This window comes from Mauremys reevesii, linkage group 17 (assembly GCF_016161935.1).
Source record: "Mauremys reevesii isolate NIE-2019 linkage group 17, ASM1616193v1, whole genome shotgun sequence".
Taxonomy (NCBI): domain Eukaryota; kingdom Metazoa; phylum Chordata; order Testudines; family Geoemydidae; genus Mauremys; species Mauremys reevesii.
In genome coordinates this window covers 10,345,212-10,358,822 of record NC_052639.1, presented here as the reverse complement: position 1 = coordinate 10,358,822, position 13,611 = coordinate 10,345,212, and the positions used below count along the sequence as shown (strand labels likewise).

The window sequence follows — 13,611 nt, the reverse complement described above, 5'->3', positions numbered from 1 at the left end:
TCCCCACCCCAGACCCATAGAGTTAAGGTGACCTAAGCCCTGGTTAGAATTGTTCTGTCAATGCAGCTATTACAGGGATGGGAAAACCCCTCTAGTCACTGTCTACTCCAAAGTGCTATAGCAGTGCCACAGCAGCGTTTTAAGTGTAGACAGAGTGAAACTAGATCTGGCTCCAGTTTGCACTGTGGATGCTCAGGTACTAAGACTACAGTAATAATAATAATAACAATTCAGTGTTTCTGTAGTTAGCAGGATTTGAACCCACACAGGGCAACCCCAATGGATTTCTAGTCCATTGCCTTAAACACTCAGCTACAATTACTTCATATATGGGTGCTTGAATGTGGGTGAAGGACTCAGGCTGAGAAATTATTTTTAAAAGGGGTTGTTTCATTTATTGGCCTGATTAAAAACTATGCCTAAAAGGCAGCCACTGTTGTTAGTACTTGTACCTGTGTAGGGACACCCCAATGGGTGTCAAGTCCATTGTCTTCACCAGGGGCAGTCGATTATTTTATCAAGGTACAAATTTCTTGGTCAAGTTCTAATCACCAGAGAAAACAATACACTGCTGATAAGAAGAAGTACATAAAAAGATTTTGCAGCCACCATGGGCATAACTATGATGTGTGCAGCCCAAGGTTTTCCTCCCCCCAGCCACACATCCTCACCCCCTCATGCTGGCTCGTCTGCTTGGCCCCCTGCCCCCTCTCGGGGGGCGCTGTGCAGCGTGGCTGGGGATTGTGCAATGGCCCAGCACCAGGCAACACAGAACGGACACCACACGCCCTGCCCTGCCTCACCTGAGCTACTCTCCAGGTGCATTGGAGCCCAGTGCCCTGCACCTGGGCCCTCCTGACTCCCAGGGGTGAGCTGCAGCCCCGCCACACTGCGCAGAGGGGAGAAGGGTCAGGCCAGCCAGCCCTTGTATGATGGGGAAATCACCACCGGGGGTCTTCTGTATGTGGGCTGTGACATATGGAGAAACGGTTGTTGCGCCGGCAGAGGGCAGCAGAGCATTCGCACACACATACACACACACACACAATTGCAAACATACACAAACACATGCATGAATCCAGCCACACACACACACACACTTGCTAATATACACAAACACCCGCATAAGTCCAGCCAACACCAACACAACTACTAACAGATGCAAACACACACACAAATCCAGCCACATGAACACACACCTGCACAGCCACAATAACCCCCACAGCTGCAATAACTCCCCCACACAACCACTGCAGAAAACCAGACATACACAAAAACACACAGAAATAGACACACACACACACACCATCCCCATTCTGTACACACACCTTGGGTCACTCACTGTGACACTGACCACTTCAATTGGATGGGGGGCCCAGCACCGTGGCTATTCCCTGCCCTCCAGGGCTTGTGTAGGTGGCAGAGTGAGGCCACAGGAGGCACGATCCAGTGCCAGCCAAGGGGGGCTTAGAGGTGGGGAGGGGGGCTGTGGTTTCTGCACCACCTGGTTCCTGGCACAGGCTCCTTCCAGGATTTGCAGTTCTTACCCCATCAGAACTTCCTGCTCAGCCCCCTCCTGCTGTGCAAGATGGTTGGGGGGGGGAGATGGGAACTTGTGAAGGTTTTTATTCTTCCTCTGAATCATGTAGCACTGGCCACTGTTGGTGATAGGATACCTTATAGGCCCACTGACCTATTTTGCTATGGAAAATCCTATGGTATATTAGATAGTGAAGTACATTATGCAGGGGAACAGGATTACACCTTTCACCAAAGCATCCAGAATTGGCCACTGTCTGAGGCAGAATATCAGCTAAAATAGACCTCAGAAAGTTCTGGTGTGGCATACTGTAATGTTCTATAATAGAAGATTGAAGAAGTAGACACATTTGTTTTGCCTCCCTCTGAAGCATTCAGCATTAGACACTATTGGAGATAGGACAGCAGACAAAATGGACTATTCATCTATTCCACCGCATGGTAGTGGTAATAATGATTGGTAGATTATCTACAGTGCTTTTCATTAGATTGCTGAGTGCTTTACAGAAGAGGTCAGTATCATTTTCCCCATTTTATAGATAGGGGAACTGAGGCATGAGATGCCGTGACTTGCCCGCGGTCACCATGGTAGGCCCGTGAGACAAACCAGGTCTTCTGAGTCCCAGTCTAGTGCTCTAACCACTAACCACACTGCCTCCCGTATGGTTTGGTATTACACAGTGAGATGCAAACAGTGCATGATCGCCATTAAAATATCATGTATTAGCCATTGTTGGAAATGAACCCACACTACTTAAACAACTGATTTATCCCTTTATGGAGAAGCCTATGGTATGATATTGCACAGTAGGATACATAGGAATTAAACAGCTGTGTCCTGGCCACTGGTGAAGACAGGATACTAGGTTAGATGCGTCAGTGGCTGATCCACTGTCAGTACTTCTAGTCTGGCATGGTGGGTGAAGTATGTGATGATGGAGAGGTGGGGTGCATTACACTTTTCTGGGAAGCAGTGTTACTCAATCTCTTCACATTAGCAACTCCTTATTCAACGCGAAATTGTTTTGTGACTATTCCCCAGACATTTACTATTGAAAAGTAAAATAAACAAACAAAAACAAACCAATGGTAATATATTTAATCTGTGCCTGTACTTGTTTTCAAAGGTTGACCGAGAACACTTGACCTTGAAGAGTACGGACGAGCAGGCAGTGGGAGAGGGGCTTTTTTTTTTGCCTTTAATCATTAATAATACATAGCTCTTATATACAATAAACTCAGGCCGACCTAGCTACATCACTCAGGGAAGTGAGACGTTTGGTCCCTCTTCCCCCCATGCCGTGGCTATGCCAACCTATGCCCTGGTGTAGACAGGGCTCTGTGATTGAAGAATTCTTCCCAGCTGCCTGCCTGGGGTGGGGTTATGGGGTGCGGAACAATGTTTATGGTGGGGGTGCTGAGAGCCACTGAACCAAACTGTAAATCCCGTCTATAATGGAACCACTGCAAGTCAGGGGGTGCTGCAGCCCCCCCCCCGCAGTTCCAGCACCTATGGGTGAGGATGGCTGACTACAGCGACTGAAGGACCCCTCTGGCCGCCGCAGCGTCTACACCACCGGCGCCCAGCGACACGCTGCAGGGCCTGGGGGGTGAGGGGGAGCAGGGCCTTGGCATCAGCCCCAGGCAGCGGGGAGGGGGCAGGGAGAGGGGCACCACGGGACGGGCGGAGGGCTCCGGGGCGTGGCTGTAGCGCCACTGGGGGGGGGTCCCCTGAAGCCCCCGGCCTGGGCCGCGCGTCTCTCATTGGGCCCCTTGGACTCCCGGCCCCGCCCACAGCTAAGCCGCCGTTTTGTTTCCCTGCCCCGCGCTCCCCCCGCGGCCGCGGCTCCCGCCTAGGCAACGAGCGCGGCCAGCTCCGCGATCGGGTCGGACTCTCGCCTCCCTCCCTCCCCGGTTCGGAATATGCAAATACAGCCACGCTGTGATACGATTGGTTAAATTACCGGCCCACCCGCCGGCGTCAAGTTCTGTTTATGCAAATACAGCGGCATCCTGGAGCTCTGATTGGAGCCCGCCCTCCCTCCGCTCCACCCCGTCCGGCCGCCGGGCCCCGGCATGACGGTGGGGGACCGCGGCCGGCCGGCCCGCCTCCTTCCTGTGTGCGTCACTGAGGGGGCGTGCTCCGCTCGCCGCGATTGGCTCCTGCCGGGGGAGGCGCGGCAGGATTGGCCGGCGGGCGGGAAGGGGCGTGGTATATAAAGTGAGGCGGGGCCGGGGGCCGCTCTCTAGGCTGCAGCTTCGCTTTCGCTTTCTCCGCCTGCCGGAGCGCTGGCGCTGGCCGGGTAGGAGCGGGGCCTTGTCTGGTGGGTACCCGCGAGCGGCCGCGGCCCGGCCGGGCTCTCGGGGGGGGGCGGTCGCGGGTCCGTGCTGCCCGGGGGGGGGGGGCACCGCCTGGGGCGGGAGCGGGGCCCGACGCAGGGGGTGGCGAGAGCGCAAGCGCTAGAGCGCCTGGCTTCCCTGCCATGTGATGCGGTGGGGGATGCTGGGACATGTAGTCCAAGGGCCTGGCCCACCTGGGGTCTGTGTGAGGTGATGCATGCTGGGGTCTTCACACCCCCGCTTTGCTTCCTGGCTGCTGCTTTGGGGCAGTGTGGAGACTTCGCTTCCCAGCATGCACTGTGCCCCCTTATCCCATGGGGCTGGAATGACCTGCTGCTGCATGCCGGGAGGTTCGCTCTGCAGAGCAGGATTCAATTGCAGCTACGTTTTTTCCATCCCGTCATCTTTTGTTGGCCAAATGGCTCAAATTACAACATGTAATACAGGATTCTGTACCCTAGGCATGGACTGTGGCTTGTCTACCGGACTAAAAGGCCATGTGACCTTAAGGTTGAGCTGTAAATGTAGACTTCATGAGTCATTTAGCTACTAACTTGTAAGGGATTTTGTCCTATCAGATAAGCTTTTTTGGTTCACTCTGAGGCCACATGGTATCCTGTGCATGTTGTGTGCCTTTGTTCTAGTAGCTACTCTGCAACTCAACTCCACGTTAATTATTGATACTTTGCACGTAAGCAAATAGAAACATGAGCTACTAAACTCATGAAGTTTAAATCTTGCTACTGTTGCTAATGTTTTTAGTTTTTTTTAAAAAGGAAAACATTAGTTCCACTAACTTCTATCTTGTACCTGATGTAGGTCATTTTTAAACATGGGCTAACAAACTGAAGTGTTTGCATGTGTAGTAAACAAGCTTCTTATTACAGGCAAAATGTCTAAGGGGCCAGCAGTTGGAATTGATCTTGGCACCACGTATTCCTGTGTTGGTGTCTTCCAACATGGCAAGGTGGAAATCCTTACCAATGATCAGGGTAACAGGACCACGCCAAGTTATGTTGCCTTCACAGATACAGAGAGGCTGATTGGCGATGCTGCAAAAAACCAAGCTTCAAGGAATCCTACTAACACAGTCTTTGGTAAGAAAAATGAAATGAGACTTTAAAACTGGGATCAGAGTACTTCAATCGTGTAACCATTAAACTGAATAAAGTTGCTGTATCATTGCTTAGCTAGCATAAAGTGTATAGCTCTTCAGCATGTTACAGGGTATAGCATCATGCAGAATTGGGCTCTCTAATTTGGATGTAGATGGAAGTTAGAGGCCTCGCTTCTCCATTGTTTCCATTTTGGCATCAGTTTAGGTAGCAGTGTATTTGCTTTCGATGAACACATTCTGGGAATGGAGGAACAAATGCCATCTTTTTTACAGCACATCCTGTTGTGCAGGTTGGTGCTCAAATTGGCATGAGGCATAAGTTATTTAGACTCCAAGTTTGATTCATAGTCCTTAAGCTAAAATGATCCTAGTTAATTATTATTTTCAGCTTTCATTGAGTTCAGCTGTTCCATTTTAATTAGTATACAGTTGGACTTTAAATCAGTGGTTTTCAACCTGTAATCTGCAGACTGCCTAAGATATCCAGAGCAGTCTGCACATCCAAGGTTGAAAACTACTGCTCTAAATCATGCAACCTCCATTTACCCTATAAAGTGGAGATTTTTGCTGTTGTCCTGATACTAGTAGATAGGATGGCTTAAATGTGCTCATACCATGGCAGGAGTTAAGTCTCCATAATTCCAGTGACCAAAATAGCTAGATATTTGGGGAGCGGAGTTATTGTGGAGTTGCCTCATGTTAACTTAGACACAGGACATAACTGAAATGCTAATGACAGCATGTGTTTGTAGAATGATGAATTGGAGTTGTTACTGATAATAGTTAACCCTTTTCAGGTGCAAAGCGGCTGATTGGTCGTAGATTTGATGATGCTGTTGTCCAGTCTGACATGAAACATTGGCCTTTCACTGTTGTGAATGATGCTGGCAGGCCAAAAGTCCAGGTCAACTACAAAGGGAAGACCAAAAGCTTCTACCCAGAGGAAATATCTTCCATGGTATTGACTAAGATGAAGGAGATTGCAGAAGCATACCTTGGGAAGGTGAGATTAAGAGCTGAGTTTACTCAGCTAACTCTCCTAGAATTTAAGGGGTTAATAGTTTCAAACCTAGCTTGAGCTTGATTTCATCTACCATGTAGATGAAAGTCTCAGATGATTCTGACTTCTTTCTCCTGCCCATAGACTGTTACCAATGCTGTGGTCACAGTACCAGCCAGCTTTAATGACTCCCAGCGCCAGGCCACAAAAGATGCTGGAACCATTGCAGGTCTCATTGTGCTCCGGATCATCAATGAACCGACAGCTGCTGCTATTGCTTATGCTTTGGACAAGAAGGTGAACAAGCTGTACTATAACACAGCTAAACAGCATAGTAGATTGTTGTTAATCAGTTCAATATTGGTGAGATGTAACATCAGTAACAAAACTCTCTATTCCTTACAGGTTGGAGCTGAAAGGAATGTCCTGATCTTTGATCTTGGTGGTGGCACTTTTAATGTTTCAATCCTCACTATTGAGGATGGCCTCTTTGAAGTAAAGTCAACTGCAGGTAATAACCACTTGGGTGGGGAGGACTTTGATAACCGCATGGTCAATCATTTCATTGCTGAATTCAAGCACAAGCACAAGAAGGATATTACCGAGAACAAGAGAGCAGTTCGCCGTCTCCGCACAGCTTGTGAACATGCAAAGCGTACCCTCTCCTCTAGCACTCGGGCTAGTATTGAGATTGACACTCTATGAGGACATTGATTTTTACACCTCGATTACCAGAGCTCGTTTTGAAGAGTTAAATGCTGATCTGTTCCGTGGCACTCTGGATCCTGTGGAGAAGGCCCTGCAGGATGCCAGACTAGACAAATCACAGATCCATGATATTGTACTGGTTGGTGGGTCCACCCAAGTCCCCAAGATTCAGCAACTGCTCCAGGATTTCTTCAGTGGCAAAGAGTTGAACAAGAGCATCAATCCTGATGAAGCTGTGGCTTACGGTGCAGGTAACTCATTCCCCCAATAACTTTTTGGCTTGTAATGCCAGGTTTGATCATGGGTATAGATGTATGTAAAGTCTGCAAAAGACTAACACAGCACTCAAGCCATGGCTAGTAAGCGATCGTCTCCCAGGTTTACACTTAAATGTTGGTGACCTGTGGATCACAATGGCATCAATGAGAAATCACTTACACTTAGTTGAATACTGTGCATATTTCTTAAATCCTATTGGATAGCATCTTTCCAGTTCACTTGCGTTGATGAATTTGGTTCCAAATTCATCCATACTTTCCACCAGAAGTGGACTGATAGTTAAAATCTTCCGTGAATGTCCGAGCGAGTTAAAAGAAACCTGTCTTTCCAGTGACAGTATTTTACTTTGTAGTGTCTTCACACAGCTTCTTTTTTTTTTTTTCCAGCTGTTCAGGCTGCCATCTTGTGTGGCGACAAGTCTGAGAATGTAGCAGACCTGCTGCTGATGGATGTCACTCCTCTGTCTCTTGGTATCGAAACAGCTGGACGTGTCATGACGGTCCTGATCAAGCGAAACACTAGAATCCCCATCGAGCAGACTCAGACATTCTCCACTTACTCTGACAACCAGCCTAGTTTTCTGATTCAAGTATGTATCTGGGCTGGAGTAATATTCTTCAAATGGTTAAGGGGCTGCTACTCAATTCCCTTCAGTCTCTGTACTGCAACAAAACTAGCATAATCTGGTCTCAGGTACTGAGAACCTCCAGTTTAAACTTCAAACTCCTCTTGTAAGGAAGTACTGTACTTGTAATGGAAGTTATCTGCTGATGAGTGCGCAGGTCAATCTCGGTGAGTAGACTCTCTCTTAAGGCATGGTAGGTTTTGAAGAATCCCTTCCCTGTTTGAGAGTTGATTTGTGAAGGAGTAACTTACGGCTGCTATGATAACATTCCAAAAATCATTTGTAGCTTCTACTAGAGGTTGAAAAACCCATGTTGGCTCAAAGTACCTTCCTTGGATGTCTGAGCGACCATAACACATACTTCACTTGACTTCCTGATCCTCAGGAAAATACTAGTTTGCAAGTAACACAGATTAAACTTCATATAGCAAAATACTTACACTCATCTTGTTGGCCCTTGTTTCTTCTCCGCCCTGCCCCCACCCCCGGCCAGGTCTATGAAGGGGAGAGAACCATGACAAAAGACAACAACTTGCTGGGCAAGCTTGAGCTGACTGGCATCCGTCCAGCTCCAAGGGGTGTACCTCAACTTGAAGTAAAATTTGATATTGATGCCAATGGCCTCCTTAATGTGTCTGCTGTGGACAAGAGTACTGGCAAGGAGAACAAGATCACAATTACCAATGACAAAGGTAGGCAGTGCATAGTCCAGGTGGGGTGGGGGAGGAGATGCAAGAGGGCTGCAGTAGTTTGTAGGACTGCATAATGTCACCTGAAGTGGGTGGGTGAGTGCATATACCAGTGATTCGTAGAATGGAAGGCCAATCTTATTGCTCTAGGGGTACTGGAACCACCAACTCCAGCTCCTTTCCCAGAACAACCACCACCTTGCTGGGGTGTACCCCAAGCTAAAGCAGCTGCCTGGTCACCCATTCATGCTGATGAGGAATGTTAAAACCATGTTGCAAATTACACAGGCATTACAGTCTGATAAAACCTTAACATTGGCTTGTTTTTTGTTTTGTATTTGTTCCTCTCATCTTCAGGGATACAGTGGTTCTCCATACTGTACACTCCAAAAAGGAAGTATGGGTTGATGTAGATAGTTTGAAGCCTAAAAATCTCATTCCATGAGTACAATATTTCTTATAGTAATGTGGCCTACAAACTTAATCCAACTGACTTACCGTATCTTACAGGTCGCTTAAGCAAGAAAGACATTGAACGCATGGTCCAGGAAGCAGAGAAATACAAAGCAGAAGATAAGAAACAGCTTGATAAGGTGTCTTCCAAGAATTCTCTAGAATCCTATGCTTTCAATATGAAGGCCACTGTTGAAGATGAGAAGCTCCAGGGCAAGATCAGTGATGAGGACAAACAGAAAATCCTGGACAAATGCAATGAAATTGTTATCAACTGGGTGGATAACAATCAGGTATGTGAAAATTATAGCTCCATGAGAAGAATTTTCATCATCCAAAAACTGGAATTAAAAGCTCCAACAAAGCTTCCTGACTCATTTTAACCTGACAAGGAACACACTTATCGAAGTGTGCAGCAACAGATGGGCAAGTCTCCTGCCATTGTAATCTTAACTAGTGTCTTTTTGTATTGTAATGGCTTACAGAAGGCAGCAGTACCAAAATCCAAGGTGGGATCCTAGTTTCTATGGGCAGGCTGTAGCTATTGGCCTAGATTGAGTGACAGGAGATAGCTAATGGTCGCTATGACGAGAGTGACACCAAAGCCATTCGTAGTTTCCACCAGCAGTCGAAAGACTTGTGTTGGCTTAAAGTACCTTTCTTGGATGTCTGAGTGACCATAAAATCTTTCTAAAAGACTTGCCTTAATAAATGGATTTCTCCTGGTGGTACAAGATACAATGTCAGATCAGATTCTAGTTACCAACTCAGCTAAAAGAAAGGGATTCCTGAATATTTCCTTTCCTGAGTGGACATCTTGCACTCATGAATTGAATTAAAAAGCAATTCCTTGCCAAAACTGCTCTGACTGTCTCTTTGACTGGCCTATAAGATGTTAACGCTGTAGATTACATAGGTTCCAAGCTCTTTAGCAGTGGTTACTGTTAATCTGTAGCTTTCCTTCTGCTTAATTTTTTGTCCATATTTACACTTTGTTCTAGATTCTGAATTCCTCTATGTAGCTTGTCAAATGCCTAGCTTGGCATACTACTCTCCCCCACCTATCCTTGTCACCCAGGCAAGCGGAAATTGACTAATAGTGCAAGCCTCCCCCACCCCACATGGGGTTTGCATAAAGTACACTGTGGCTTAAGCTGCCATCTTAACCCTGACCCAAGGTAAATGGGAAAATATAAGCAGTAGGTTGGTTCTTGAGCTGGCTTTCCAGGGGCGCACTTGCAGTGAGTGTACAAATTGTTCTCTATATGTTCCAGGCTGCTGAGAGAGAAGAGTTTGAACATCAACAGAAGGAGCTGGCGAAGGTCTGCAACCCCATCATCACCAAGCTGTAGCAGAGTGCAGGAGGGATGCCTGGTGGCATGCCTGTTGCATTCCCTGGTGGTTGGAGCTGCCCGATCTGGAGGGGCCTCATCTGGACCTTGAGGAGGTGGATTAAATGCACAGGAAGCAACCTTCCACAGCTGGCTATTGTAATAAGAGGAGGCCCTGAAACAAAGCCTTGTATTAGAGGCCCAGTATGAAGCCCAAAGCCTGGACTAAAGTAATGGTCAAGACTTTACTAATGTAAAGCAAAGTTAAGCTGTGAGCCAGAGGCAGGCCCTGCTCACAGAAGCTGGCAAGGAAAGAGCAAGATACAGACCTAAAAGGTCCTGGACACCAGGTATCAGACCGTTCCAATACTTGCCCATTCCACACAGATAACAAGGAAGAGGCTGACCCATCCTGAAGATGGGCAAAGGGGTAATATGATGGATAGAGTTGTTTTGTTCATACCAACATGTGTACAAGGTGAGAGGCGGCACCTTGCTACGCAGAGGGGTTGTACCTCAATACGTCAGGACTGATGTATAACTTGTTTGTACCTGGGGATAAGAATGCATCCCTGGGGCAGTGGAGTGTCCTGCCACTGACTGAGCCGGTCCATTGTTGGGGGCACATATTTGTAGTATGTCCTGTAGAGTCTGCTGGAAACTATTACTGTGCTTCGTTTGACAATAAACCTGGCCGGGTGCCTTATTAGAATCTGCGGTCCTTGGAAGTTCTCTCAGGGTCTGCTGTCAGCTCTCTGCAGAGCCAGGGTAGCACACAGAGGGAACATGCATGCAGCCAACTGATCTGAACATTGAACAGAGCAGAGTACCACACTGGTGGCATCTGACACCCAGGGGCGGCTCCAGGCCCCAGCACACCAAGCGGGTGTGGGGGGCACTCTGCCGCTGGTCCCGCGGCTCCCATGGACCTCCTACAGGCGTGCCGGCAGAGGGTCCGTGGGTCCCGCGGCTTCAGTGGACCTCCTACAGGCGTGCCGCTGTGCTTGGGGTGGCAAAATGTCTAAAGCCGCCCCTGCTGACAACAGCTATTTCTTAGCATCGAAGCAGTTGAAGAAAACTCCATTTGAGCTGCTATATAAATTGTTTCTGGGCATTTTAGGCATTCTAAATCCTTGAACATGTGCACAGGGATGGGAAGGTGAACACGATTGCACTTTATTAGAGTGTGTGTGTGTGTGTGTCCCACACCTATGTCTACGAACTTTTATGTAGCCTGATGCACAATAACGAATGGCATAGGGGTCTTCCCACAGACTAAGTACACCACAAGAGAGTGATATGCGTACATACCTGTCATCAGTGTGTACACACACGTGCACCTATGGATTAACTGTACTCTAATATTTCTGTGGGTGAGGAATGGAATCTTAAACTTTAAGTTTCAAGGGAATTAGGCTAAACTTGGTTTCCTTAAGTTTTATTCTTATTTTGTGTATTAGGTTTTGATTTAAGTTAGCCAAGTAAAACCCTAGTCAGCTTTAACAGCTCTTAGCATTTTCTAAGCACTGCATCCCTCACTTAAGAATTGAGAAACCTGAACTGCAAGGCTGGTCCTGTGTCTCTAACCACCAGGTTATCAAGGAAGGGTGTGAGTACATTAACCAAAACTTTGTTGCATATAATACTATATTCTCATATGTAACTTTTTAAATAGCAGTAATGCAATTGTAACTTTGTAACTTTTGAGTATTTTACCATTTACTTACTAATATTGATTTTAATAAAAAGTCTTTAAAGCTATATCTGTCTCAGTGTGAGTTTCCTGTCATACCCCTGAGGGTCCTTTATAAATTCTGTGCAGACTGATTCAGGACAAAACTTTGATCTTCTGATCAAACAGATTGGTGAGCCTACACCCATACTTAATTATTAAGATCAAATAAAATTACATTAATAAACTAAATTCCCATATTATCCAACTATATATTAGTACACCTTAAATCCGGCTACAGGCTGGTGAGCCAGCCAGGAGTCTCAAGGAGTGTGTGACAGGGATTCCAGGCATCCTTAGACCCCCTGAAAATCTCACCTGAGACATAAGTAAAGAGTTAAAGTTACAAGGAGTTAGAGAGCAAGAGTTGTGTGTCTTGCTAACTCACTGTTAAGAACACAGGAACCTGATTTCCTGTGGCTGCAGCTTGGCAGCAAGACCAGTATTTCCATTGTTTTGTGGTTTAACTTAGTTTTGATGTATCAGTTTTGAACTTTATCTTGCAAGATAAAGTAGTAGTGATGTTGTTAAATGTGTTTAAGGGGCTTTGCTGGAGGTTGAAGTTGTAACGAATGGTACCGATTAAAAATATAAGCAGTAGCACCGGGCCCGCTGACCCACACTGAGTGGTGGTGGGGCAGTTAATACATGGATTTATTAATTGCCACCAAGAGGCTGCAATAACTCAGAACTTGTATAGTTCTTCAGTCCCCACAACTCTCCCAGGGTGCACCTCTGATCCATCTGCCTCAGTATCCCCAGTTGTTTGGCAGGTCCCGACAGAGGGGAAAAGACCTTTCAATCAGCTATGAGCCATCAAGGGAAGAGAGGGGAACATGCCCCCCCCATCTTTTACTTGGGACTTATTGAACTAGGTAGAAAACCAGTTTGGGGTATTGTTTCCTCCTTCTGTGAAAGGATGCCTTCAGTTACAGAATAAAGCAACAGAACGTTCATTCTAGTTTATTACATAAGCTAGTGAAGTGTTAGAATTCAAATGAGTTCTATGTTGGGTTAAGGTGAGTGGAGTAAGGGCAAGAGTAGAGTCCGTTGGAATTGCCCATAGCATGGCTTTAGAAAACCTTGCCAGAAAATACATTCAGGAACATGGAGGAGGTTTAGAACAGCTAAAGAACAGCAAGATATCTAAGCATTGTAAGCATGGGGTTTTGTGAGTAATGTATTTGATGTAGAAACAAAGCAGAAAAAAAGGCTAAACTGGTGAAGAAAATAGCTGTTAAATGTCTGCTAATAGTTTGCTGGTGGAACCCTTCTGCCCCTCCGAGTTGGCAGCAACAAGGGCCGGGTTCACTATCCAGGGGTTCTGTTTCAATAACAATGCAAAACCGGCTCGAGCCCCCACCCAGTGACCTGGGACAATTATCTACCCCCCCCCCCCCGGGCGCCTCTAGGAGGCAATACTGACCCACTCGCAAGCACAGAGTCTGAGTGTAGCAAAATCCTTTTAATAAAGGAGGAAACAATGTGGCATCATGTGGAAACACCACAAACAGGATTATAACACAAATCATGAGCAAAGACCCATCTCCAAGTACATTTGGCAATGTCCTTTTCCCTCAGGGTCTTAAGTCCAAATCACCCCAAAGTCCAACAACCCCAAAAGTCTCTGTCCCTGGTCAGTGCCACCCTAGAGTTCAAAAGTTCATTTGCAGTTTTACCCCCCCCAGCCTGGGTGGAAATGGGGGGGGGGCACACAGGGTGTAAAGGGGCATTTTATGTGGGCTGAGGCTAACTGCCCTGCCTCTCCATGGAGATCTGCTGCAGCCGTCACCATGAA

The 13,611-nt window shown here is 46.9% G+C and overlaps 1 protein-coding gene and 1 pseudogene across 1 annotated transcript in view; one reads left to right on the top strand and one right to left on the bottom strand.

Annotated features, from left to right (window-relative positions):
- LOC120385078 (zinc finger protein 850-like) overlaps positions 1–13,611 on the bottom strand; it is a gene marked incomplete at its 5' end in the record, with an annotated part of 387,202 nt that overhangs the window by 266,503 nt on the left and 107,088 nt on the right. The gene's annotated exons all lie outside the window — the stretch shown is intronic.
- Positions 4,171–10,632, top strand: LOC120385075 (annotated as a pseudogene).